This window comes from Xenopus laevis, chromosome 1L (assembly GCF_017654675.1).
Source record: "Xenopus laevis strain J_2021 chromosome 1L, Xenopus_laevis_v10.1, whole genome shotgun sequence".
Taxonomy (NCBI): domain Eukaryota; kingdom Metazoa; phylum Chordata; class Amphibia; order Anura; family Pipidae; genus Xenopus; species Xenopus laevis.
In genome coordinates this window covers 120,882,962-120,909,987 of record NC_054371.1, presented here as the reverse complement: position 1 = coordinate 120,909,987, position 27,026 = coordinate 120,882,962, and the positions used below count along the sequence as shown (strand labels likewise).

Genomic DNA, 27,026 nt, shown 5'->3' with positions numbered 1-27,026 from the left:
ACTCCCATAGTGGGATTAAACACTGTACAATATGACCCATTATAATTACTTTGTTGATACTTTGTTTAACTACAGATAACTACAAACATTAACTTTGTTGCCGCACCTAGTGTCAAAGCTATGCTAATGAGGTATAAACAATAGAAATACACAAAGCAAAATGTAACCAATTCAGCACTTCGCAAAATCTGAAAGAGATGGTTTTTAACAGAAAGGACCGAAAGGATTTAATACAATCCACATGAAGGCACTTATTTGCATATGTGCATGTGTCTCCATATAACATTTTAAGTTAAAATATTTCTGGTACCATTAATATTAAGAGAAAGTTGATACAAACCAAAATTGATTTCTCATATATGTGCATGTATCTATGTATATTTTTATGTATATAGTGCTACTTATCTATGCAGTACTGTACAGCAGATATAAAGTATAATTAGACATTCAATACAAAATATTGGTGACTTTCAATATTGAAAGTGTTTAAAATAGCAAATTAAAATAAAATTTGCAGACATATGCAAACATTACAATATTTTCAAATGTGCACACTAATGGTGCAAATTGTTAATTATCACAAATTGTCTCAGCTACATTAGCTCTTAAGAACACTTCCACTCCTAACTCATCAAACTTGTTTTACTAAAAATCAGACTTAAATGTCCATATCCATTATCCCCAAGTATGTAGGTGTGTCCACTCAGGAAATCAATAGCTACAAGAGTGAAAAGGTTGTCCAAATCAAATCAAAATATACTATTTTCCTCCCTTTGCTTACAACAGGCCACCTTTGATTGGTTGTGGGATTCATAATTCTCATAACAGAATTGACTGTTGTCTGATTGGTTAGTTCTAACAACTCAAACAATGCATTGGTATTCATGTATCTGGTGGGAACTGTCAGAGTCGGACCCCCAGGGTTGTGTTTATATATAAACAACAGGTGACCGCCCCACATTTGGTATGCGTGGCAACTGGTTGGGATGTTTATGTATAAACACTAGGAGCCATTATTATATTAGAACGCATAGTCCCTATGTTTATCTGTTTATCAGGAGACAACTGGTGGAGCTTGATCCTGTCTTTACAACAAAAGGTTCAATAAGTGATTAGAGACAAATCTTGTTTGGAAATCTTTTCTTAGAAACCACTCTTTGTACTTTGTTTGGCTTCATGGCTAATCCAAACTAGATTTGTCTCCAACTTTTGTAAAATGTTACTTCCCTCCAGTAACCTCTATCTGATTATTCCCACAGATGGTCATCCCCATACCTCATATATGATAGCTAGGTATACATTATACAAACATTATACATATACATATATTCACATATATCTATTACACTAATATCTATATATGCAGATACTAATGGAGGTTTTACATAAGCAGTCTTGTTAGTTAACAGTCTTCCCCTTGTGGCCAGTGAGGCTAGGCCACACCTATGACAATAACTGCTTAAGTCTCATCTCCATAAATACTTTAAGTTTTTCCCTTTGCTGTCTGAAAAATTGATTCAGGCAAACTATAATTTCCATCATGCAGCATCTCATTCAACTCATTCTCGGTTTTCACCATGCCTTTGCTAATTTGTATCACATGTGTGTCCTTCCTGTCCAATAGATTATGTAAATTATGGGACAGGGGATCTATGTTCACATCAAACACATAAAATGGAATAAAATACATAACACTAAGCCATACATTGACAATTGTCATTTGTGCACAAATACCCTTTTTAGATATAAAAGTGTTTGCAAACCAATTTTTTTTTATAGTCAGCTCACGAATACCATATGGATTTTTTTAAAAACATTATCATACGAAAACACAGACATAACAAAACATGTTATTGATGGCCATCAAATGTTAGTGCATGTACGTTTTACAAGAAGAGTGTTAGAAAACTAACAAAATAAAGTTGCATTTCATGTTACCTAACATAAGTTTAAAAGGCATGTTAGTAAGGTAATAAAACAACAGGATTGGTAAGGTTTTCATCCACAGCAGAGGCTGTTGACATTTCTAACTCAGACAGACAGATGGCACTTCTGGAATGTGGTTTATTAGGGTTGCTGCTGTTAGACACCTCAGGTGTCTAACAGCAGCAACCCTAATAAACCACATTCCAGGTAGGTTATATACGCCTACAGTGGTGACACTTTCGACTGCGCACCTGGAGGAAGGGAGGTCTTTGGAGTTGAAGCGGTCTTGATTTTTATTTTTGTCTTATCTGTAGACATTTCATCATGACAAAATATGAATGGGCATCTGATTTTCCTAAATAAAAAGAAATAAGAGAACCTAGCAAGGAAACAAACAAATAAAGTTAATATCCACAGTATGGAAATGGGTTACATGTTTGTTGTGTTGCCTTTGGTATGTAAACTAATTTATGCTCATTACATAACATTCTCTGCTAGTGAACTATTTATTCACAGAGAACAAAATGAATTCCATTTTTATTACTTACCTACAAGAGTGCCCATCTTATCAAGGTGTTATACTATCCCCCCCCTTGGGCACCTTGTATAATAAAAAAAATATATATATCAACTGAAAATAACTCAATAAACAAAATATTAAAGTGTAGTGCCATCATTTGGGGTGTGGCAAGAAAGTTTGAGTTTTGTTTTTACAAAGGAATGGCTCTCTCATATTGTGCAGCAAATCAACAAACTTTTGTTGTCACAAAGGTGGAAATTATCCAAGGGCCCTTACAAATTAGCATTATGCTGTAAATTAAACAACCTTACAGCATAATGCTAATTTGTAAGGGCCCTTGGATAATTTCCACTTTTGTGACAACAAAAGTTTGTTGATTTGCTCCACAATATGAGAGACAAAAGATCAGGATGAATGGAAGACACATCCTGTTCTGAATTTTGGACAAAAGGGAACTCTTTAGAGATTTTTAATGGAAAACACAGTTCTTCCCCCAAAGGGTTAACAGTACTTGTTTTAAAATTACTCTGAATTTTACAGTTGGTAATTGTGGGAGAGGTTCTATAGTGGGTTTTACTTACCATGTTTTCGAAAGCACCTATATCACAATTGTAATCTTTGATATCTATTAGGTTTGCATTTTGGTCTAGGGAAAACAAGCCACTTAAATCATACACATCAGACTCATCTATTGCATCAGAAGTATAGTTTTCTGTATCATGATTTTGAGTCTTATTTTTACTTGGTGCATGTTTTTCAAATTTATCAGCCAAAGAAGAGACTGTGGCTACTTTATAGTTGTTTCCCATGTGCTCTGTTTGAGTAGATTTTACTGCATTTAATGGGACATTTTTAGTATATTTTTCCTGTAAGTCATTTAAATCTTTTTTACATTTTACCATTTCTGTGTGGCACAAATCATACTTAACAACTGCATCCTTATGGGACAATTGCAGAATGTGTGTGGCCTGTTGGAAATCATTATTTTGGGTCTGTAAAGAGGTTACTTTATATTTGAGAGAATCAATTTTGGTGTGTAATTCTAATTCTCTCAAAGTATTTCTCCTATGTTCTGTCTCAAGGCCGTTTTCTAAGGCATTTATCTTTACGACCATTGTTTGGAATGCATTACAATTAGGTGCCGTTTGCATACTTCTGTTAGAGGTCTGTCTTTGAGCACTGTGTACATTTGTTACCTTGCTTTGGAAGGTATTGTTTTTGTAATGACCATTTGCTTTGTTTATAGAAGAGATACAGGGTTTTTCATGGCATACAGTCACATCTAGATTATTTGCATTGCTATTTCTTGGTCTGAATGGCTTATGTTTCTGTAAGACATTAAAGCATTGTTGCATTAATTCAATTATTTCATTATAGGCTTGTGTACGGGGGTCTATTAAAAATCCACATTTTTCCCTAATTTTTGGGTGAGCATTGCAAATTAACAAATTCTTGTATTCAGAGTCATCTCTGTTTCCTGTTCTGCCTTTGCCAATGTGGTAAGCTGCCCATAATTTGTTAGCAAAAATCAATGGATTCTCATTTTGTTTTTGCTTTGTTTTGTATGCAGCCATAAGGCCAATATCAAATGGATGTAAGACTTTTATTAATTCATCCACAGTATCATCATAACTTCCTTTGCCTTCTTTAATACAGTACTGTCTGCTAAACATTGCCAAGTAGACATTTCAATTGTCAAAAGTAAAACTTTAACTTGGTCAGTTGGGTCTGTAACTCCAAGCAATTTGCATCTTTGCAAGAGAGTAGTTGCATGGAAAGTTGTATGTACTTCTGGCTTTAATTTACCAATATCATTTGCTACTAATAACAGAGTCTTTAAAGACTGTCTGTCCTCGTTGCAATGCAAATAATTCATGTCTATAGACATTATTTCCTATAGACCCATAAATAAAAGCTTATTAGCAGATATAGCAGTATTTGAGATTCTGGTAAACTAAGGCTATCAATACATTACAGCAGCTCATATTCATTACACATTGTAATTATGCAAAGTAAGCAATGCCTGAATCAGCCTACATTTACTATTACTGATTTCCAACTCTAACGCGGACATAAAATAGTAATGTCACAATTTTCTAAATACTGTGTCCATATTCATAGATACAAATATTTTAAAAGAGACTATCTGTTTCATCACCTATTCGTGGTCGCCATTCTGTTGACCAAGGATATATTTATGTAAATATGTATATTTATTCTTATACACATTCAAAGTCCTAACGCACACCATCCATGAGAGACTCCAATGATTAGTCACATACCTGGGTGCTACGCTGAAAATAGCTGCATTATCCAATTTCCACTGACAAAAGGTGCACACCAGGATTTTTCAGTTTAAAACTCCATATTTATTAAATAGATTTAAAACAGGAACCGGCCAACGGTTCGGTCTTTTTCTAAGACCTTTATCAAGACCATTTTTATGGTTCTTATATTTATATATATATTTATATATTTATTCTTATATACACATTTACATAAGTATTCCTGGTTATAAGGGTTCTTTAACGAAAGAGATAGTACTATTGACATATATCTACAGAAATAATACACATGAAACAAGTTACACTACATAGAATGTATAACAAATAGTTACAAAAAGACAACTAGAAATATGTATATGCTGGATATAAATCCACTGCCTCTCGGATACTCATCCTTCCATTAGGTCTGTCATCTATATCCTCACTCCAGGAACTCCCTGCACTCTCTGCCTAACTTAAGGTGGCCATACACGGGCCGATAAAAGCTGCCGACAGACCGTGTCGGCAGCTTATTGGCCCGTGTATGGGGGCCCCCGACGGGCTTCCCCGATCGAGATCTGGCCGAAAGTCGGCCAGATCTCGATCGGATGGGATTAAAAATCCCGTCGGATCGCGGCCGCATCTGTTCGTTGATGCGGTCCCGCGATCCGACCGCCCGTTTGGCGAACGCTAGGATCCGATCGTTGGGCCCTAGGGCCCACGATCGGATCAGCCCGATATTGCCCACCTCAAGGTGGGCATATCGGAGGGAGATCCGCTCGTTTGGCGACATCGCCAAACGAGCGGATCTCTCCATGTATGGCCACCTTTAGCCTATTGTAACCTATAGACTGACCATAAGTACGTCAGGTTCTGATTGGTCAGTGACCAATACATTAATCTTGGGGGGTAGGGCATGGATACCTGAGGCAGTTCATTCCAGAATCAGGACAATGGAATGGGGAAAGGCAGGTTTGTCATGTCCTGATACTATCTAATATGTAAATTACACAGCATTCTTAGATACAAATCACAATGTATATATATATATATATATATATATACAATATACACATATTGCATATAATAAAGATATAACACAAGCAAGTCTCCCTGATGTAACAGCTAGGGTCCTAATTACCCTAGCAACTATGTATTGATTTGAAGAAGAGACTGGATTATGAACAGGAAGAGAGGGCCTGTGTAGGAAGATGAGTAATAAAAAGTAGCAATAATAATACATTTGTAGCCTTACAGAGCATTTGTTTTTAGATGGGGCCAGTGACCCCCTATTTGAAAGCTGGAAACAGTCAGAAGAATAAGGCAAATAATTAAAAAAAAAAATATTTTTAAAAAATGCTTAGAATTAGCCATTCTATAACATAGTAAAAGTTGACTTAAACCATCTACCCCTTTAAGGCTGGAAACAACAGTAGTAATGGAGGGAGGGACCAAGTGATTGCTCTGAGAGGAGGGAAGGAGACAGGGAGGAATGTGTGGAGACACAAGAGAAGAGAGGCAGTGAGGTACAGAGAAAAGAAGAAAAACAGCCAATACAAGGTATGAGACTCCTCAGTTTAACCCTTTTACTGCCAGCATATATGACACATCTAAAACTTTTATTGTCATACAGTTTTTGTGCATTTTGTGCTTTCTCTTCATGGTCATTTACTAGGGGGACTTTTAATTTACCTAGGAAAACTATATATCTATATTTCCAATTATACTAGACATTTTGTGTAATTTCACTTCTGTAACAAGATATATGCTTCCAAATGTCTAAAAAAAAGTTTAAATCATATTTTCCTTGATATAAACACATATACAGGTATGAGACCTGTTATCCAGAATTCCTGGGACCTGGGGTTTTCCGAATAATGGATCTTTCTATAATTTAGATCTTCATATATTTAGTCTACTAGAAAATCATTTAAACATTAAAGAAACCCATTGACCTGGTTTTGCTTCCAATAAGGATTAATTATATCTTAGTTTGGATCAAGTACAGATATGGAACCTGTTATCCAGAATGTTCGGGACCAGGGGTTTTCCAGATAAAGGGTCTTTCTGTAATTTTGAACTTCATACCTTATGTCTGCTAAAAGTCATTTAAAAGTTAAATAAACTCAATAGGATTGATCTACTTCCAATAAGGATTAATTATATCTTACATCAAGCACAAGTTACCATTTTATTATTACAGAAAAGAAGGAAATATGTTGTGAAATTTTGAATTATTTTATTATAACGGAGTGTATGGGAGACAACCTTTCCATAATTCTGAGATTTCTGGATAATGGGTTTCTGGATAACGGATCCCATACCTGTACCAGAAACAGAAACATAATTTATTTTATACACAGAAATACAACTGATCTCCAAAGTCCCATGTCTCCTGAACTAGCCAATACAAATATATATAGTTTTACATAGATTTCCGACTTGTACAAGTCAAAAAGTCCCAGCAGTACACTTATAAATTTTAACTACTGAAATTAGCACTACTCCAAAAACCTGCATACGTCAGATTTCATGGCCAAAAAGTCCACTAACAGTAGGTTTACCCTAGCAAACCATACAGTTTGGAAAAGAACAGATTCTGATGAATCCAAAATAAGTAAATATTTATTTCTACTCCAAACTAACTAGCCACAACACTTTCCTAAATTAATTTGTTTTCTGATTTTTTTTATTTTAAAATGACCTCAAAGTTTCCAGTTTACATTATCTTATCTCACACCTATGATTATGTACCAAAATAAGTCACCCTAAATATTAAGACCAGGGGTCCAATGAACAGTTTGGTGCCCAGTGCCCAATTGAGACCAATTTCTTTAGCAGAGGCTTCTGAGACAACACACTAAATATCAGAGCAGACTATAAGGTAAGTGTATTCAGGGAGCTGATTAATTACTGCCTTCAGTTACATAGAGCATGCTTGGCAACAATTCTGGCAGCCCTTTTAAATAAAATTTTAACCTCAATAATTCATAAAGATCAGATAGGATTTATGCCTACGCGACCTGATAATATTAGAAAAGTATTGAACCTGAAAGCGAGGGCAGACAAGCTGAAAAAACCTGTATGCCTTTTAACATTAGATATTGAGAAGGCTTTTGATACACTGGACTGGCAATACCTGTTTGGGCTCTTGGAAAGGTTGGATTGTGGCCCTAAAATTATAAATACATTAAAAGCATACTATAATGCGCCGACAGCTAGGTTGAATTTACCCTCTACGACTAGTTTAGACCCTATTGTTATCCAACGAGGGACTAGACAGGGCTGTCCACTTTCACCAGCTTTGTTTGCCCTCGCTATGGAACCTTTGGCGAGAGCCATTAGAAGTAATGTAGATATTAAAGGCATTACGATAAAGGGGAATGAATATAAACTGTCTTTGTTTGCCGACGACTTGTTAGTACATTTAACAAACCCCTTAACATCATTGCCCAATTTACTAAACATGACTACAAGATTTGAAAAGATATCAGGGCTAAAGATCAATCAGGATAAATCTGAAATGCTTCCATGTAATATTCCTAGCCATACAATAAAACTAATAGAACTGAATTTTGGATTTAAAACACAAAGTACATACTTACGTTATTTGGGAGTTAATCTTACAACTAAGCTCTCTCTACTATATAAAGCCAACTTTATATATGGTGTTTAAATCATTAATACAAAATCTGTTGCAATGGGGTAAACATCATATATCTTGGATAGGGAGGATACATTGTGTAAAAATGGTGATAATACCTAAAATTGTTTATCTATTCCGCACTCTGCCGATTAAGATTCTTATAGCAGACATAAAAAAATGGAGGCCTTTCGGTTCCAAACGTTATAAGATATTACCAAGTGGCCAGACTGGCACAATGGACTTCAGTACATGCAGGATCATTGGCCCCTATATGGGTCCAAATAGAAAATAATCTATTGTACCCATATAGCTTACAGCAAGTATTATGGTTAGCAAAAATACCATTTCAGAACTTCAATGAGGCATCCCCTATTACAGTTGATATGTTAGATCTTTGGCGAATGCTTGCAAAAAAGAATGATCTTATTTCATCCCCTTCACTGCTCAGTTCTTTTTTAAATAATAGAGAATTCATTCCAGGACTTTCACAGCAACAGTTTGGGTGGTGGATCAATAAGGGAATTACTACGCTAGATTCTCTAATTAGAAGAGGAAAATGTCTCTCTATAACACAATTTGTAGATACATATCAACTTCCTCCGCAAGAACTACAGTATTTAGAGCTTCACAAGTATTACATTATGTAAAAAAGCAGACTGCATTAACTGAAAGGGGGACACTTACTCTGTCTAGTTTTGAAGCAGTGTGTAAACAAACACCATTGGCTTCCGGGATACTTAGCCTTGTATATAAAAAACTAAATCGACTGGTCCCGAACAATAAGAAGCTTCCCTATATGCTTGAGTGGGAAAAAGATTTTAGTGACCAACTTTCAACCCAACAGTGGTCAAATTGCAACTTAATGGCGAATAAGGGAAGTAACTGTATAACTGTCATGGAGACATCGGTAAAATTGCTACATAGAGCGTACTTGGTTCCAGCTAGATTGCATAGAATTTATCCCTCATGTGACCCGAGATGTTTCCGGGGGTGTACTGAAAGGGGAACCATGGCCCACATATGGTGGGAATGTAAGGTTGTATCTAAATACTGGGATAAGGTAGTCCACCTGTTATCAAAAGTGATAGGTTCTAGATTTATTAAGGATCCTTTTGTTATGCTGTTAGGAATGAGACCAAAAAAGATGCCTAAAATAACATATAGATTGTGTCAACATATTCTTATGGCAGCTAGGATAAATGTTTCCAGTAACTGGAAAAAGACAGATATACCTATAGCATCTCTCAAAACGAGAATAATTCAGATAGCAGCCAACAAAAAACTGGGTCATATATTACTAAATGATATGGAAACATATGAAAAAACTTGGCTTCCATGGTTAATATATGAAAAAGATACAACACTCAACTTAGCATTACGTATTTAAAGAAGTATACTGGAACTATGAGAACTGAATAATTAGGACCACTGCTAAAAAGATAAAGGTTGTAAAACATAATACAAAAACCCTGGTTGCCAAAGGGATTTTTTTCTTTTTTCTTTCTTTATTTCTTTATTTCTTTATTTTTTGTTTTTGTTTTGTTTTTTTCTTTTTTTTCTGTTTATTATCATTTAGATTTGGGTTGTTATGTATAGGAAATATTGTGAATGCCACTCTTTTCCTGTAATTTATTTTTCTTTTTCTGTTTTTTGTTTGAAAAAATGTAATAATAAAATATTTATAAATTTTAACTACTGAAATTAGCACTACTCCAAAAACCTGCATACGTCAGATTTCATGGCCAAAAGGTCCACTAACAGTAGGTTTACCCTAGCAAACCATACAGTTTGGAAAAGAACAGATTCTGATGAATCCAAAATAAGTAAATATTTATTTCTACTCCAAACTAACCAGCCACAACACTTTCCTAAATTTATTCGTTTTCTGATTTTTTTTTATTTTAAAATGACCTCAAAGCTTCCAGTTTACATTATCTTATCTCACACCTATGATTATGTACCAAAATAAGTCACCCTAAATATTAAGACCAGGGGTCCAATGAACAGTTTGGTGCCCAGTGCCCAATTGAGACCAATTTCTTTAGCAGAGGCTTCTGAGACAACACACTAAATATCAGAGCAGACTATAAGGTAAGTGTATTCAGGGAGCTGATTAATTACTGCCTTCAGTTACAGCTTGCAAAGCCAAGTTGATTTTCTTGATTTAAAGAAAACCCTGATCATGAATACAGGCCCACCAGCTAGAATACTTAAAAAGTAGTGCATTGCCTTACGAAGCATTTCAAGTGTGCACTTTCGCCAGCACCTGTAAATTGAAGCCAATTCTGTCAAACACATAAAGCACATCACCTCCAGCAGAGTTTGGCTAACCAGTGCATCTGCATACATTTGTAGTACAATTTATTTTAGTAAAATAAATCTTTCTTCATCACTGAAGATTTTTTTTACATATCTCACCTACAAAAAATTGCTAGTGTATGTATCCACTTACATTGTAAGTTATCCATTCTCACTTGAGACCAAGACTGGAAATAGAGGTAGGCAGAAGAGGCATGTGTCTAGGGTGCAATTGTGGGGAGCGCTATGTACAAACATCTTCTGACTCCCCTAAGGTCTGATCATTCAGCAATGTCAAGTATCAGTGCAACACACTGTGTGCATTGATAAGGAGCAGCCAGACATCTATTGTGCAGGTTTGACCACATAGGCACATTGATAAGGTCCTCTCATTAAAGGCATGGTTCACCTTTATGATAACTTTTAGAATGGTTAATTTTAAGCAGCTTTTTGGCTGGTCTTATTTATTTTTTATAGATTCTTAATTATTTGCCTTTTTCTTCTGACTCTTTCCACCTTTCAAATGGGGGTTACTGACCCCATCTAAAAAACAAATGATCTATAAGGCTACAAATTTATTGTTATTGATACTTTTTATTACTCGTCGTTATATTTTCTCCCTCTCCTATTCATATTCCAGTCTCTTATTCAAATCAATGCCTGGTTGCTGGGGTAAGTTGGACCATAGCAACCAGATTGCTGAAATTGCAAACCGGAGAGCTGCTGAATATAAGCTAAACAACTAAAAAAACACAAATAATAAAAAATTAAAGTCTTGCTATGTAGATGTTTCTCAAGAATTGCTGGAAATGAGGCAGTGAGGGTAAGGTTTATAAATGTTTTAAAATTGATGATTTAAAATATTGGAAGCCAGTTGCCAAAAGTATCCACCCATGCAAATGTTAACAAGCAAGCTAGCTCTATTTTTGCAAATTTTATAGTGTCTGGGAAACCCCAATAATGATGTGAAGCTGGTACATACATATATGCTAACATCTAAAGAATACATTATACTTCCCACAGAGTTAACAGGACAGCTGAAACATTTATTAGGTGCAAATGGGTAAAAATCAATCAGACAGGATAAAATAGAGAATGAAAATAGCAATGCAGCAAGGAGTAAACTAAATTCAAAATGATTTTTTTATATATGTAAATAATAAATATGAATAAAAAAAGGGACCCTTAGTATTGATGGGAGGTAAATCTGTGGATGAGAATAGGGAAAAAGCAGAGATTCTGAACTGTTTATTTTCATCTGTTTAACCATTTATGACTGGTCAGGAGGAAGTTCAAAAGAGACTAGAACGTGTAAACAAAGGTCCATGAATGGTATCCCAGACTACTATAGAAGCTCAACTCTATAAAGGGTTATTTACTAAAATCCAAATTTATCTCATAATTTAAAAAACCACAACCAAACTCCCATACCTGATTTTATATTATTTATTCTTAAAAAGCTCAATTTAATTAGTTCGGGTAAAAACCCAAGTCATACAATTTTTCTGAGTTTTTTCCCTGAATCACTCATTTTTTTTGTGTCTTTTTCAGAAATGGTCGGATTTTTGGGATAATTCCAGCTCAGACCACAGAAACTTCAAAATAGAATAGGAACCTTTGCCATTGATTTAAACACTTCTTAGGCAGGTCTGAGATGGTGTATTTTTGCATTCGGCTATTTGCTGCATCTGGCTTTAATAAATCTTGAAAAAATGGAGTTGTAAAAAAAATTAACGTTTTGACCCAAAAAGCCGACCGGATTTTAGTAAATAACCTCCTGTGATTTCCAAACCACTTTACTTAATTATCCACCAGGATCCTTTGATATCTGGCATTGTCATGAGAGCAAGTTGGGATTGTGGTGCCATTATTCAAAGAGGGATCCTGCTCTCGACTTGAAAACTATAGGATTCTTAGTTGACTTCAGTGATAGGAAAGCTTTTGGAGGGTGCAATTAGAGATATTATACTCACAAGTATGTGCTGTGAGTTTGTGACAGCATATTTTAGTGTGCAAACGATGCCTTCTAGGGTTATTGAGCAGAAATGTACACACTGGGGTGGCAGTGGATGTGATCTACTTAGATTTTACTGAAAAATTTTGATACAGTACAGGGTACTGATTAAATTAAGAAATATTGGTCTGGAACATAATGTTTGAGCTTGAATAGAAAACAGGAATCTGTGCTTGGTCCTTTGCTTTCTAATGTGTCTATTAATGACGTTGAGGTTGGCATTATAAGTACGTCTCTATTTTTGCTGATGATATTAAATTGTGCAGGGATCCCTGCAGGATGGTGCTGCTTTTTAGAGACTTGTAGATGACTGTTGAAATCTAGTTGCTGATTGGTTGCTATGGGCAACATCACTGGTGATGTTTTCCTCCGACAAATGATAGAGGATTGGGAGCTTACTTGAGAAGAATTGGTGGATGTTTGTGGATAACAAACTCTGTAACCATAGGCATTGTCACTTAGTGTGATACCAAATAATATAAAGTACTGTACTGCATGAAAAGAGTATTAACTCAAGATATAAAAATCTAATTTTCCCTCTTTATAGGTCCCTGGTAAGGCCTCACCTTGTGAATGCAGTGCAGTTTTTGGGCCCCAGTCCTTAAGAAGGATATTAATGATCTGGATAGAGTGCATAGACTAAGTGCAACTAAACTGGTAAGAGGGATGGAAGATTTAAAATATGAGGAAAGACTATCAAGGTTGGTGTTGTTGTCTCTGGAAAAAGGTGTTTGCAAAGAGACAAGTTTATGCTTTACTAGTACATTATAGACAGATAGTGGGTGAGAACTATTTTCTCATATAGATGAGACCCAGACAAACCCCGGAGTTTGGGTTTGGATGTCCCTGAAAAAAGTACATTTTGTAATAATGTAGTTCCTATCAATATTTACTCAACTGATCCTTCCAGTTGCTACAATATTTACTAAAATGTGTACAAATTATCCCTATGCAGTGAAAGAAGAGTCTGCCACCCTCTTCCGATCTCCATAGAAAGGAGAGCATGTTTCCTTTTAGGCAGAGAGTGGTGTTCGTTTATCATGGAGATGCAGCATGACACTTGTTATTGTTTTACAGAATGTATTATTGGTAATGTTGAGGCTGCTGTTAAAAGTCATGTTGTGTTCTACCAAGCAGATTGTTATGGCCAAGGGCAAATACACTGGTAGTTAGAACAATGTAAAGATTTAGGACGAGGTCACATGGGATGGTTTTATGTTGATTTTTGTAATTACGCCAATAAAAACCACAAACACATGGTAATATGCGTTTTTCAGCCTGTAGTTTTCTTTTCCCAACATCCATTTCTAGTTTTTCTCTTTCTTGGAAGAATTTTAGTAACTTTTTATGAAAAAAGCCAAGTGGAAAAGCAATTTACATGCAAATGTAGCCAGGCTGATCTTAAATATGCAATGTAATTACGTCACCAGCATACGTCGCAAATACATATATGCACAATCCATTGCACAAGTGTAGCCGGCATATTGAAAATACATGGCATATTTCAGCGAAGTGCATTTCCAAACCTGCGGATCCCATAGAGTTCAACAATTTGGCATTTCCTTAACGTATTGGCTTCTATGCTCATAAACGCAAATACTGGCATCACTTGGCAGATGTTGGCTCGCAAGCGCCCTTTGGGAATTGATATAGTGTGTATTCCATTATTTTCAGAAGGGCTTAATTTTGTGCGCATTTACACTCAAATACACAGTTTTAAAAACGCCCCCTGTGACCTCGCCCTTAAAGACAGATATAGGATCATCTATTATCAGTAATGCTTGGGACCTGAGATTTTCCAGATAAGGGATCTTTCTGTAATTTGGATCTCCATACCTTAAATCAGCTGTAAATCATTTAAACATTAAATAAACCTAATAGTATTGCACTGAAAAGCATCAATGAAATGTCATCATTGCCATTACTTATGTGAACCAAGGAGCCACTCAATTTGGTTTCCGGATAACTGATCCTAACGTGTATAAATTGGTATAAAATATGCTTTTTTTCTTTCAGTCTCAGTTTGTTTTGCAGTTTTATATAAGTGCTAATGACAGCTTTTAAACCTAGTGTTACTCTTTAATTAGACAGAAAATTTGACTTGTATACTGACAATAGGCTGCTAATCCCAATTGATATATTAATGATCTAGATATACTGTACAGGTATTGAAAAAGAAAGTGTTGCAATTTGCCCAGCTCCATCTCAGTTGCATCATGTTACATATTTAAATAAAGTGAGCGTTGTGACCACAGCCTGTTAGTATAACAGTAATATGTCAGCAGGACACAATTTCTAGTATAAGAATGGAGATTTTTTTGGCTCCACCATTATGGGTTGTCCAAGGCATTTGCTCTTGCTCACTCTCCATTAGAAATGACCTTGCTGGATTTAACCCGGATCTAGAAGCAAATCAGGGCCTAACTCAATGAATGGAAATGAGCATTAGAAGAGAATAGTCAACTCATGTGTTTATGCAGTTTTTTCTTACTGTTGAGAATAAAATGGGGCCACTATCAGCCATGTTACACCCTTAGCGAATAGACAAGATAAGTTCTACCTCCAGTCTCCATACTGTCTTGGCAGTTTAAAGCTGCTACAAAGAATGGCTTATATCCAGAACTTCAGAAGGAAATACTGCCAATATTTCTTTTTAGACAAACCGTGGTATTTATGGTGCCTATAACCACTAATCTATTACCTCTTTTTACTTTGTGTCTCCTAGATCCATAACACCAGTGGAAGGATTTAGTTCAAACCCTTTACCTACATTTTCCATTTATTCAGTTTAATGACTAACATTACTTGAAATATAAAAATGTAAGTATTACTTCTAATAGAAATTATTATAATTTGTTAAATGAACAAACCAATGGGTAGTCTGTACTACTGGGATACTATGATTATGACGTGCCATTCAACTGAAAACATTAATACTGTATTCATCCCCTGCAACTGAAAAGTAGAGTGTAGTGGCCCAGTCTATCATCTAAACAAAGAGGTGGTACAACTGGTGTACTAAGTTAAATAGTATATAAAGTATAACATGTCAGAACCTGGTCACATGAATTTTGGATTTTTAACTAAAAGGCCACTGTGACAAAGCTTATTACCAGTTTTGACCTCACAGGGCTGTTAAACAGTAGTTTATGTTATTGCAATACATGCACAATGTTGTGCTACAACAAACCACAAATATGTTGCTGTACCTGCTCTATAAATTATTATGTCAATTTACATGGACAAGCATTGACTGCAGACCATGGTTTCCTTGACAAAGTTGACATCTTATAATCTTGTGTTTGGCTTCAAAACATTGACCTTCCTTATCAGTGTCAGATTGTGGAGCAGTCATGTATCAGTCAGGCCTGGCAGAATATCCCATCAGCAGCGTCGGACTGGGGGGCCCGGGGCCCACCGGGCCTGCAGCAAAGGGGCCCCCCACAGCATTCCCCGGGCCCCCCAGCCGCAACCCCCTATGGAACCCCCAATCAGCCCGCAAATCCCCCTTCGCGCCACATCGTGTTGCGGCGATCAGCAGCAAGACAAGGAATTTTGATGCAAAAACCATGTGTGAGTTTAGGAAACCATGATTTTACTACTCCGTGGCTCAAACAGTAAATCAGCCCCTGGCACCTGATGTCATTTTTCTCATAGTGGACTCTTTTCACATTAGTAGGAAATGCAAAGGAACATTTTAAGAAATCACATGAAATTATAAAATTTACTTTTATATAGATTATAATAAAAGAAGTTCTCATTAACTTATGTTACCACTATTTCTATTTTTTATCCTAAACTTTTTTCTTTCCAGGGGAATTATGAAAAAACATTTCTGTAAATGTCTACTTGGAACAGTAGCAGTTGTCATCCTACTTCGTTATACTTTGTACTTAAATAGCTTCTATGAATCTAATATAGGTTTTGATAAAAAAGAAGAGTTGTTTTTTGCTGATGCTTCTCTGTCAAGCCAATCTATCATTGAGTTGCCCCATGCTGAATGCAAGGAAAACAGTTCTGTCCATAACTTCACAAATTTTGATAAAGAACCTCAGACCATGAAGGATTTTTTGACCTACCAGCATTGCAGGGACTTCCCACAGCTCCTAGACTCTCCCATGAAATGTGGTGGAGCAGCTAAATCAAAGGAAGTCTTCCTCTTGCTCGCCATCAAATCCTCCCCTGCTAACTATGAGCGTCGGGAAGCTGTGCGAAATATATGGGGAGTGGAGAAAACCTACAATGGAGTTCATGTAAAGAGAATTTTCCTCATTGGAATCCCAACACAAAAAAAGCAGGCAAAGCGTATGATGCCTTTGGTGACAGCTGAGAGTCAGCTGTATAATGATGTATTGCAGTGGGATTTTTATGACACCTTTTATAATTTAACTCTGAAACAGGTTTTGTTCCTGACCTGGTTGGAGGCCAGGTGCCCTGGAGCCCAATATATTTTTAATGGTGATGATGATGTTTTTGTAAACACCATTAATGTGATAAGTTATTTAAAGAGCCTAGGCAAAGATGGAAATAAGCATCACCTATTTGTAGGGGCTTTGAATGAAGGTATGCCTCCAGTCAGGGAGTCATACAGCAAGTACTATGTTCCAGAGACATTGTTTAATCGAACTGAATTTGATCCGTACTGCGGAGGTGGAGGTATTCTTATATCAGGTTTCACAACCCATTGTATTTTTAGGGAGTCTCAGCATATCCCTTTCATTCCCATTGATGATGCCTATCTAGGAATGTGCTTGAAAAGGGCTGGTCTCAAACCCACTAACCATGAAGGAATCAGAACATTAGGCATCAATTTGTCACCTGTGGATTCCTTTGACCCCTGCTATTACAGGGACATGCTAATTGTGCACCGCTTTGTGCCTTACGAGATGCTGGTCATGTGGAAGGCCCTGCAGATTACTGAGATGAAATGCTCATGGAAGAGTAGGGCTTCTGTTAAAAAAGACAAACTCATTAAGCAAGAAACGTTTGAGTGAACACGACCAAAGGACTTGATACTCCAAATTTCCACATTAGGGTGAGACAGCAGAACATTATTGCAATGACTATTCTTTTTTGGTAGCAGGACCAATCCTGAAGAGTGAACCTATAGTTACTATATGCATTCATGTAATGCAATGTAATATAATGATTAAAGAATAACTATAGAAAGGAGACACACTATGTGATTATACAATAGAGGATTTTAAAAAGATGCATTGAACATGAATGCAAGTGAATGCAGAGAGCAGATACTGTATCAATTCATCAATAAGCTATGTTGATGATGGACACAAATACAAAGCCCCGGGCATTATTTCCACTCCCAGGGTAAACAACATCACATCAATAAAATCCTTTCCATACTGCACATAAACACAGAAACTGTGTTTGTCAGTCTTGAAATGTATAAAAATCACAACAACAGAGCAATATATAGCCGATGAATTTTAAAGACATGGCTTGGAAAAAGTATATCTGGATGTGATTGAAAGGAAAAATAATTTCAAGTCAAGACGACTTGTGAAATATGATGGTATGATTATCAACAGACTGCAAAATCATTAGTATATAGACCACATGTGTAATCTATGATAACCGAAGAGCAGGATTCAAAGTTAGAATAAATGAAATTCTGTTTTTGAAGTTACCAGGGGACTTCCTGCTGACCATGTAAAATGTAAAGAGATGACATCTTGGGCAAAAGTCAATCCGGGGAGAATGACAGCACACTGGTACATTTTTATGTGGTTTTTGATGTCACTATGCATACACACAGGATTTTCTGAAACCACTGAATGCTCATTGTGCTTATTGAGGGAAAAAACATTTACAGTCTTATCAGACATCACACTTTTTTAGCCACCATGGTTCAACTTTCTTAAAAGTATGCAAAGGAAAAACTAATACACTGGACCTGACACTAACCCAATAATTGTTGCTATATCAAACATTCTGTACCCACCTTACCTTCATTTTTATACAGCTTGATATAGTTTTATAGTTGAAGTAATACAATTATTCTCTTCACTTATGAATTAGCCTATAAAATAGGATAGCACTTCAAGAGAAGGGGAAAAAATCACCAATGTAGCATCTAAAAAGGATGGGGCCATAAAATATGATAACTGAGTTATGCTCTGGAGCGAATTAAATTTCCAGTATAAGAGTGTGAGAAATGTTTGCATAATTCAAGCATTTTTCTCTCCACAATCTTATTATACTAACACTTTAATTAGCTACAAGTCATGAATTAATTATCCAATTTTCAAGAGTTCATTCTTCTCAGGTGCTACCTAGGTTATTTTTATCTCCAGGGCCAACTATCTTACCCTATATTCTCCCACATTTGTTTTCATTGATCCCAAGGGTGAAAAGATATCTTCATATGACAGTGGACTGTTGTGCTCCCTCTGCCTTGCAGAACCAATGCTCCTGTTTAAAGGGGTACATTTAAGCCCAAACAACAGAGCTTGGGTTGTAGAGTGATGTAGGATAGGCTAAAGGAACATTGTGTAAAGTGGCAAAGCAGGAAGCAGGCTACATGACATGAGTTACAGCCAACAAAGCAGTGTTACATAGAGATTTAAGTGTGCAAGGCTATCTGGGATAGGAGTTTCACTCCTTATTTAAAAGTCTCATTCAAACATTCTTTCAGAGAGTAATTCAAAAAGTAAAAATATATTTGTTAGGACATGAAAAAACAAGCCTACCGTATTTTGTGCCTAGTGGGGAACTTATTTCATACATTAATTGGCACAGCCCCTTACACTTCCATAAGTGTAAAGGGGCCATAGCCAATCACACATGTTATAGAACACCAATCAAAAAAGTTTAAATAGGTAAAACATATTACCAAGGCAATATATGCTGTATTTAAAAAGATTGAACCATGCTACGTTAAAAACACCATATTTTGAGTATCTTTTCATTTAGGATTTATAAAATGGCAAAATGTTTAAAGTAAACAAAATGGGAAAACAATAAAATGTTGATATCCAATCAGAAAATCAACATGTTCAGCGATACATAACAAAATAATAAGCAATAATGAGAAATTTAAATGACAATAAAATTTTATAATAAATAAATAAAATTAGATGTTATTAAATCAAACAAATGCCTAAACATGGTAATCCATATTGGAACAATACCTATAATGGTATATAGCTTAAGCAAAAGCAAGGGGGGGAAGGGCAATATGAAATATAACAAGCGGCATCATGGTCCTGAGTCCCAGAAGTTTAATATGTAAAATAAAAATCAATTCGGTTTGCAACCGAAGCAATTTAGGGATTTAACTCATCTCTCTTATCCCTTACTACAATATCTACGCCCAGCACAGATAACTTGCTTTCGTTCTCTCAATTGCAATCAAAAAAGTGCTTGGCAATATATGAATCAGGCCCGGTTATTTTTGTTAATATTCATTAATATTGTTTGGGAGAGGAACTTGAGTGGAAGTCTGGTCATACGTCCCTTCTTTTTCAGACCAAACTTAATAAATGGTTTTTTTCATACATGTAATCCTCTATAGAACACTTGGTCAAATAAACCGTGGTGCAATTTCATTGGCAGTGATTGCCAAAAGAAAACTGGGTAACTGATTTCTTGATTTTATGTGTGTTTTAATCTTATGGTGCTACAGAGGATTCAGTTTCTCTGTAGCTGATGAATAGCTCATGGAAATTGATGAATAGCTCTTGGAAATTCTACAATGTAGTTCAAGAACACAGTGAGACTGTGCTCTACTACAGAGGTTCTGATGGTAAGCAATGTAGAACCTGTAAATAAGGTCCCCACTTTTCCATCACCTGGATTCAAAGAAGAGAAACTGAATGGCATCAGTTTGGAAGTTTGGCATGATTCACGTTAGATATTTATACACTTAATGATCAATAAATTAAAAATAGGCTTAGGTAGCACATAATTGCTTTGAAAAAATGACCTGTATTTACCTTCAGACTGAGAACCTATTTCACATAAAACACAAAGAGAACTCAGCCATATAGAAACTACAAGTTCTTCAAGTCTTCATTATAATTAGGGTTCACTTTTTATACAAAAGGTGAGTAAAATCTGGTGAGTAGATAGGTGCATTAGACAGGCAGAGGGGAAAGAAGCTGAGTTGGAAGTGGAGAAGGGGGTTGGAACAGGTAAGGACAAAATACATTGCCAGTAAATGTATAATACTGGCCCTGCCTTGGTGGAATTGACCATTTTTTTCTTTTGGATAAATCTTTTTTCTAAAAAAAATATTGCAATATGAGAATGAAAATTAATGTTTGGATACTGATTGGTATTTGGCCAAACCCTTTGTGAAGATTTAGTTTTCGGCTGAATGTAAAACTTGTGTATTCTGTGCATCTCTATTACATTTTACCCTAATGATGGCAGACATGCTGCCTACTGTAATAGGAGAATGGTGATTTTTTATTACCTGTCTGCAATTAACGTCCACACAATAGACTTAACAGTAATATATTTTTTTTTGTCCCACACATGTAGATAACTCTTTAGTACTGCAGCAAAAAAAAAAAAAATGCTGTTTATAGCAATGTATGGTAAAAGAAAAAACATTTTTTAAAAAAAGACTTTGATCCTTTAAAGGGGTTGTTAGCCTTTAAATTAACTTTTAGCATGATATAGAGCATGTTATCATTTGTGGTTTTTCAGTTATTTAGCTTTTTATTCAGCAGCTCTGCAGATTGCAATTTTAGCAATCTGGTTGCTAATGTCCAAATAACCTAGCAACCATTAATTGCTTTAAATAAGAAACTGAATATGAACAGGAGAGGCTGGAATAGAAAGATAAGTAATAAAAAGTAGTAATACCATAAAAATTGTATCCTTACAGAGCATTTATTTTTAGATGGGGGTCAGTGACCCTCTGCCCCCATCTGAAAGCTGGAAAGAGTCAGAAGATGGCAAATCATTCAGACTGTAATAAGAAAAAATGAAGGCCAAAAAGGTGCATAGAATTTACATAGTTACATAGTTAAATTGGGTTGAAAAAAGACAAAATCCATCAAGTTCAACCCCTCCAAATGAAAACTCAGAATACATACACACACCCTCCCTACTTTCACATAAATTCTATATACCCATACCTATACTAACTATAGAGTTTAGTATTACAATAGCCTTTGTTATTATGTCTGTCCAAAAAATCATCCAAGCAACTCTTAAAGGCATTAACTGAATCAGCCATCACAACATCACCCGGCAGTGCATTCCACAACCTCACTGTCCTGACTGTGAAGAACCCCCTACGTTGCTTCAAATGAAAGTTCTTTTCTTCTAGTCTAAAGGGGTGGCCTCTGGTACAGTGATCCACTTTATGGGTAAAAAGGTCCCCTGCTATTTGTCTATAATGTCCTCTAATGTACTTGTAAAGTGTAATCATGTCCCCTCGCAAGCGCCTTTTTTCCAGAGAAAACAACCCCAACCTTGACAGTCTCCCATCCTCTAACCAATTTAGTTGCACTTAGTCTCTGCACTCTCTCCAGCTCATTTATATCCCTCTTAAGGACTGGAGTCCAAAACTGCACTGCAAACTCCAGATGAGGCCTCACCAGGGACCTATAAAGAGGCATAATTATGTTTTCATCCCTTAATTTAATGCCCTTTTTATGCAAGACAGAACTTTATTTGCTTTAATAGCCACAGAATGACACTGCCCAGAATTAGACAACGTGTTATCTACAAAGACCCCTAGATCCTTCTCATTTAAGGAAACTCCCAACACACTGCCATTTAGTGTATAACTTGCATTTATATTATTTTTGCCAAAGTGCATAACCTTGCATTTATCAACATTGAACCTCATTTTCCAGTTTGCTACCATTCTATAACATACTAAAAGTTAACTAAATAATGAACCACCCCTTTAAATGAATTATTTCAACTCCATTCAGTCGTATAGCTCTCTCTATAAGTGCCTAATGTTAGATGAATTCCATACCAACAGCTACCTTACACTCAACTCCCAATATGTCATTTTCCTATCCCCACTCTTCTTTTGCTTTTTCTATCAGATCCCAGCAAGCCTGGCCCTTGTCAGCTTCAGCCCCAAGCAATGATCCCTGCAGCATGGCAGTATTCCTAACACCCCAGCAGAATCTCTTGCACACCAAACTCAACCTATCATGCCCTAGCAATATCAACCCATACAGCCCCACAGACTATCCTCTCTGTATCTCCCTGGCTCTGCTTGTTTATACGCTCAGTATCAATATATACGTACATGAATGTTTGTGTGCGTATTATAAGTTATGCTACACCTTCTCACCTCTGTACAGGAGTTTCCCGGTCAGTGATTTATTTGTGTAGCCCTCCCCCAGCAGTCTTACTAAACTTACACTGAGAAGCAGGACAGGCAAGAACAGCAGAGTCTGAGTTTGAAGATTTAACTCCTCTGCCAGCAAGGTGGAGTATAATGTAGATGGATTATGACAGTCCAGGGCCGGAACTAGGGGTAGGCAGAATAGGGCGCAAAGATGTGGGGGCGCTGGGCAGGTACCTACTCGAACGTTTTCTGCTTACCCGCTAGTCCAGGCGGCTTGCACCTCTGCTGCTCTTGCCCCCTCCTCTCTCCTGTCCACCCCTCTAGCATTTCCCCCTCCCTCCGTCACCATACCTCCCAATATTGTGGAAATAAAAAGAGGGACAAAAAAGTTGGCGCTCGTAGTGCGCGACAGTTGGGAGGTATGCCTCACTTCCTCCCGTGCCCTTTCCCTTCGTTAGTCTGCCCTGTCTTGCTGCGCGTGCATGTGCACAGTTGCAAACATGCACTTACAAGCGCGTGCCTGCCCGCACAGTTCCGAAACTACATTGCCGGTATATTTGTAATACCAGCCCCGGCCTTGGCAGGTGTTTTACCGGCTAGGCCGGTAAAATACTGGCCAGGTGGCAACCATACCTGCTGACTCCGTAACGTTTATCAAATACTTGTGTATTATAATGCTAAATTCACAGAGGACTTAGGTTTGGGGAGGCCTCCCCAAGCCTTTATTACAGTGATCCCCAACCAGTAGCTCGTGAGCAATACATTGCTCTCCAACCACTTGGATGTTGCTCCCAGTGTCCTCAAAGCAGGTGCTTATTTTTGAATTCCAGGCTTGAAGGCAAGTTTTAATTGCAAAAAAACTAAGTATAGTGCCAAGCAGAGTCTCCTGTAGGCTGCCAGTTCACATAGGGGTTACCGAACGGCCAATCACAGCCCTTATTTGGCCTCCCAATGGACTTTTTCATGCTTGTCTTGCTCCCCAACTCTTTTTTAAATTTGAATGTGTCTCACGGGTAAAAAAAGGTTGCGGAACCCTGCTTTATTAGAATCCGCCTATGGCTATGTGGTGGCCAACACAGTCAGGCCCGGATTTTTTTCTCTTTTCTTTTTCTTTATCCCATCTAAGATGTATTTCATTCTTTTTGAGGCAAAACAATCCTATTGGATTTATTTAATTTTTAAATGATTATGTAGTAGACTTAAAGTCGTGCAAATTTTCTAGGGATAGGCTTATACAGTTTAGGATTATACATCAAACGTACCTCACCCCCCAGAAACTATTTACAATGGGAAGAGTAGCCTCGCCTAGCTGCCCAAGATGTGGTGCTCCTGTTGCTACTTTTATACATCTACTGTGGGATTGCCCGGTGATACTTAGATACTTAGACATGGCTACCGAACTGGAACTTCCCCAGATACTTAACCCGGCTACCTGTCTTTTGGGTCTTCTTGACTCCGTGGTTCCTAGAGTAAGCACTAGATGTCTGATGCGGTTGCTTTTCTTTTACGCAAAAAAAGTTGTTGCCCTCCACTGGATGTGCCCATCGCCACCGACTCTGAATAGATGGATTGGATTGATTAATTTGCAATTGGAACTCTACAAGCTCACATACTTAGCACGTGGATGTCCTAAGAAATTCGAGAATATTTGGAACCCATGGCTTGAGTCACCAGCCACCTCGACCGACCACTGATTTCAGCCACATCTCTTTTCCCCTCTCCTTTCTTCTTTCCTTCTTTTCTACCTAGCTTTCTTTCCTTCTAATTTTTTTGTTCTGTTGTAAAATGCAATAAAAATCAACCAAAAAAGTCGTGCAAATTTTCTGGTTACATGGATTTTCTGTAATTTGGATCTCCATACTTTAAAGGAGAAGGAAAGTCTTCTTGCACTTAGGGGTGCCAAATGTTAGTGAGTGATTGTATTTATTTACCTGAAACCCCGGGCCGGTGCTCCTTTCAGCAGAAAACTGCACCGGCCCACGGTTATACCAGCGAGCACCATGGAGTGAACCTCCTCTGGCTTCTTCTTTCTTCGCGCGGCTGCGCATGCATAGTAGAACAAAAAGCAGAACTTTAACAAAAAGTCGGCTATTTTGTTCAATTGCGCTTGCATTTGCCCCGGAAAATGTAAAAAAATAAGAATCTCATTCCCATTAATGATGCCTATCTAGGAATGTGCTTGAAAAGGGCTGGTCTCAAACCCACCAACCATGAGGGAATCAAAACATTTGGAATCAGTTTGCTACCTGTGGATTCCTTTGACCCCTGCTATTACAGGGACATACTAATGGTGCACCGCTTTGTGCTTTACAAGATGCTGGTCATGTGGAAGGCCCTGCAGATTGCTGAGATGAAATGCTCATGGGCTTCTGTTAAAAAAAGACAAGCTACTGATAGCAGTACCGACTGTCTCTAATTTCTGTTTTTCCTATGTTGATCTATGCTTGTTCCAGTCACTTGCTCGCCTCACTCTAATTTTTTGGTACATATGATGTTTGCTCCATTGTACTGTACTGCTTTTTTTCTGATTGCACATGGCTACCTGTGTCTTTGTTTTGTAAAATGCTAATAAAAATTATTGAAAGAAAAAAAGACAAGCTAGTTAACTTAAGTTAATTAAGCTTTCTCTTAAATACAACCAAAAGACTAATTGTCCAAAACTTCAAAATTAGGCAGCAGAGCATTATTGCAATAACTATTATTTTTTGTAGCACAAACAATCCTGAAATTGAAAATTGAAAAAGAAGACTGAATCTATGGTTTCTATGTGCCTTTCTATGTAACTGAAAAGTTTAAAACTTCTTACATTTTAGAAATTGCTAAAAATAGAAACTGTATGTAAATTGCAAAAGTGCTTATAGGACTTTTCAAAGTATCCTTCCATAAATATTTTTTTCAGTATTGATCCCTTTTAATGATGTAATGATTATACAAGTGTATAAAGGAAACATGCACTCATCAACCCTTTGAAAAGCTTTCAACTGTAGCCTATTGACTCGAATGGGAAATATGAAGGGATGAGCAATTTACTGCCTAAAAGCCAGGGGAGGGCACTATTCAGCCGGCTGACAAGCACTGCACATGACATTGGCTTAAAGGAGAAGTAAACCACCTGGGCACAAAAACCCTCTCCTGTGTTGCTTCCCCTCCATCCTCCCCCCTGGCCTAACTGTCCCGCTGGGTAAATGACCCTAACTTGTTACTTACCCCTCTGCGCAGCTCCAGTTCACAGACGCCATCTTCTCCCACGCTATCTTCTTCCTGCTTTGACCGGCGTCTTCTGGCGCATGCGCAGTAGGAACATTTACCGGTACGGATCTACTGCGCATGCGCCAAAAGTCACGAAGTGAAATCTGAAAATTTTGTGACTTTTGGCGCACGCGCAGTAGATCTGTACCGGCGAAATGCTACTACTGAGCATGTGCCAAAACACCGTTCAAAGCAGGAAGAAGACGCACGTGGGAGAAGATGGCGACTGTGAACTCCGTGGACAGGACCTGCGCAGAGCGGTGAGTAACAAGTTAGGGGCATTTACCCAGCGGGACAGGTAGGCCAGGGGGGAGGAGGGAGGGGAAGCAACACAGGGGAGGGGTTTTGCGCCCAGGGGGTTTCCTTCTCCTTTAAATGTTTGTAGACAAGAATCTATTACAAATTGTTGCATAGGTTATTTTAGTAAATTCTGGACCTGACACTAACCCTAATGAGTTAAAATTTGCAGCTAGAGCAGAAATTCTGTCCCTACCTTATCGTATACATTTTATATAACTTCAGTTATTTTAACAGGGGGAGAGATAAAGACTGTATTTTCTTCTCTTGTGGATAGTGATGGGTGAATTTGCGAAATTCGCGAAACGGCGCCGGCGTTCGTTTTTCTGATGCCGGCAAAAAAGTTTTTTTGACACCTGCGAATTTTCGCGGGCGTTTCGCAAATTTATTGAATTTGCCGCAAATTTATTGCATTTGCCGCAAATTTGCACCTGGTGAAAAAAATTCACCCATCACTACTTATGGACTATTTTATCAAATACACTAGTTCACAAGAAGGGGTTATATAAGAATGGGGCCATAGAATA

At 37.2% G+C, this 27,026-nt stretch overlaps 1 pseudogene; it reads left to right on the top strand.

Moving 5' to 3' along the window:
- The first annotated feature begins 13,233 nt into the window (after positions 1 to 13,233).
- Positions 13,234 to 20,260, top strand: LOC108713403 (annotated as a pseudogene).
- Positions 20,261 to 27,026: the final 6,766 nt, after the last annotated feature.